Genomic DNA, 3,321 nt, shown 5'->3' with positions numbered 1-3,321 from the left:
GGGACACTCTGGTCATGTAGGTAATCAATTGTGCAAATGGATCTGAACAAAACTTTTAAAAACCACCACTTTAGAGTTGTAGTTGCATCGATAATTTTTGAGTTCCAAGAACTTGAAATTGTATATGTCAAATTTCTCTTGTCGTTTGGCAGCGAATATATGAGATAACTTGCAATTACGAACAAATCCTAATATTAGGCAATGTGATTTCTTAATAAAAAAGAGGAAGAGAACAAAAAAATCAATTTGGTTTGGGTTGTTATTTCTGTCAAGTTTGCTAATCAAACATGATGGTTAAAATTTGCTTTTGAATTTTATTGCCTTGTCAATAGACCTTAAATTGTCAAAAATTTATTATTATTCAGACAAGTGATTAACTTCAAAAATTTTAACATCAATATACAACCATGGTCTCCCTTGAAAAAGTTATATGATTTCACCACTGAGCACAAGCTTTAGAAGAAAGAGCATCTTGTTATTAATTTATTGGACAGTTCACAATAAGTTCTGGAATAGAAACTCTTAAGTATTAACATAAATTATTACACTTTAGAAGTTGGCATTGCCAGATTAGCTCCAGTTTTCTAGAATATTACATCAATTGGCGCAACCACATCATTGCAGAAGTAACAGCCCAATCTCTGCCTTTCATCATTAGAGATAAAAGGACCAGCTCCATGGCGCATAACCAAGAAGCTATCAAATCCTAGAGCTGCAGTTATGGTAATCTGCAAACAAGTGAATTTGATATCTAAATAAATACACCTTATTATTGCAGTTGATCAAATAAATCAACCTGAACAAGAAGTGAACCAAGCTTATTGGAGAATGCAATGCCAAATATAGCAACAGTTACACCAAGAGCAGACCTTGTTAGTATTGGCACAAAGAAGTGTTGGTAGCCACCGGCTTTCCCTTGTATCGGTCAACAAGAAAACAGCATCATGAGAATCAACCAAATCATGCAGGCGCCTACAATCTTCAAGCACATTATCCTCCTCTTGGCTAGGCACTGGATGCCCAGGCATTGGTATAGCCATCACAACACCTTCTGCATCCTGTAAAATAAAATATGGAACATATGCATGGTTTGAAAAATAAACATCTTTTATAGGAAACCATCAAAGGGTAAAATCGCTTACCACACTCGGAAATATCCGACCGAGACTTTTGACCCCGCCGTAGCTTTATATTCCCCACCATTGAGGCGGTCATCCAATGTATATAGGGACCGCCTCAATGGATTCGACATAGCAACCCCGCCATTGTCAACCGGTGTAATTTTCCGGACACCCCAAGCCTGTAATAAGCATATTATTTTATCACCGTATAGATAGAATCGATACGGTAATCATAAACTATTTTAGCTCTTACCATAAGCATGCGAGCAACCCGACATCCAAGTGTACCTGCTCCTAGTAGAAGACACTTCATAGATGACAAGGCATTTAAATTCAAAGATGGCAAAGCACGCCATCTCATCGGTTTTAAGTTCAAATCTTGGCAGATATGGCCAACCTGAAAATAGAATGCCTCAAAATGCTAGGTAACAATTGGAACAATACCATTATCAACAATAGAGTGATAGTACTGAAGCCATACCTAGTTGGATCCATGGATTTAGCAAGGCTAATACACCTGGAGACTTGCCTCCCTTTGCTTTGTTCCCACCCCACTGCATTTGGTAAACATTGATGATCCCTCCATCCTAAACCATTACTAACAATAAGTTATAAAGATCAGTTAAAAAGAACAAATTCAAAATGCAGAAGGAGGGAGAGTAACTATCAATCGTAACGTAGCCGTTACCCAGCTTTTGCCGCTCTACCTTGTGGAACCGTAATCAAGGCTTCACCAACAAGGGACAACCCCAAATCTGCGAAACCACGATTCTCTCTATAGCACAAGAAGCGAACCGACTTGAGATTCCATCTCACGAGAAATAAGTGCAAGGAAGTTGCGAAGAGCCCAACCAGGATTATTTGGAAGATGACATGGGTCATAAAAACCAAACAAAGAATCGCCAATAGCAAAAATAGTAGCCTTAAGAAAAACACATCAATTAAACATCCCACATTAAGCTATTTCTAGTAGCAAAATCCCATTAAGCATTCCAAGTAACTTGAGGAGTCATACGTACAAACCTTGTTACCATCACTTTGGCAGGTTTCCCAATCCTTTATATGCTTAACCGTAGCTAGTGAATTTGGATCAATACAGACCAAAAAGAAGGGCACATCTGCATCAGACAAATTGAGCATACATTAAAAGGAACATAAATAAGATATAATCATCCTTTAAGATAAAAAAAAGTTCAAAATAATGAGGAGGCATATCTACCGGCTGTTAAGCTTGAGTTTCGCCACTCATTACAAGCCACTGAAACAGATTTTGCCTGCATGTTACAAAAACAATCAAACATGAACAGCGTAATTTAATTAAAATAGTTAGGTTCTCATTTTAAAATAGTTTCCAACAATTATCGGCCTCAAAGACCTCTTCTAAGCTAAAATACCGTGAAGCTCGCTTTAAATCAACCAAGGTTGCTGGAGGATCAAGCACCGGAAAGCGGGGAAAGCAAACCGGTAGTGAAACGTCCATTTTTTCAAGTCTACAAATGAGATAAGAAGGAACCTTGAAAGTACGGCACTATCCTCCACAGCTTTTCCAGTATGAATGTCATCCCAAATCTAAATATCAAGAAGATGGAAACTTGTTATGTAAGATCTACATTCACATTTGGTCAAAATGAATTCTTCAACTTTCAATCAAGTTACACAACAATTATATCCATAATTGCTAATCGGCACTTAACTTAGAAATTGAGCTACAGAGTACAAACTGACTGCACATAAAATTAAGGAACTAAACCTATTTCAAGGAGCACCTTTTTTGCTTCTGCCCTTAGCAAACTCTTCTTATCAAGGGCATGGAAACTTTCTATTGTATTCGTGTTATAAAGAATGCCTGGGACAGGGCACCTGTTTCTGTTGCCACCACTTGTGGCAGCTGTTGAAGATTGCTCATTCGATTCAGAAGGCAAAGAATCAGCTAGTAGAGTTAAATGATTTGATACTTGAGGATATAGCACCGAGCATACTGGTGTATCTGCATCTCCGTTGCGTCATGAGGCAGTGGCACTGCAATGGCGTGAACAAGGCGGCTGATGAGAATTCTTTGCCCCACCAAAGTTTTGTTGTCATTCGCCGGAGTAAAACCAAGCAACTCCATGCACAGATCTCGCCAATCCCCATCCACCACAGCAGTCGGCCCAACCAAGACCTCACCGTCTATAGGAAGTCCGAAAATGACCTCCACATC

At 38.8% G+C, this 3,321-nt stretch overlaps 1 pseudogene; it reads right to left on the bottom strand.

The window, feature by feature from the left end:
• Positions 1-1,570: 1,570 nt before the first annotated feature.
• Positions 1,571-3,118, bottom strand: LOC142635495 (ubiquitin-like modifier-activating enzyme atg7; annotated as a pseudogene).
• Between the last annotated feature and the right edge of the window lie 203 nt (positions 3,119-3,321).

The sequence above is a fragment of the Castanea sativa genome, chromosome 5 (assembly GCF_040712315.1).
Source record: "Castanea sativa cultivar Marrone di Chiusa Pesio chromosome 5, ASM4071231v1".
Taxonomy (NCBI): Eukaryota; Viridiplantae; Streptophyta; class Magnoliopsida; order Fagales; family Fagaceae; genus Castanea; species Castanea sativa.
Note: the sequence above shows the minus strand (reverse complement) of the source record. Positions and strands in the feature narration are given on the sequence as shown.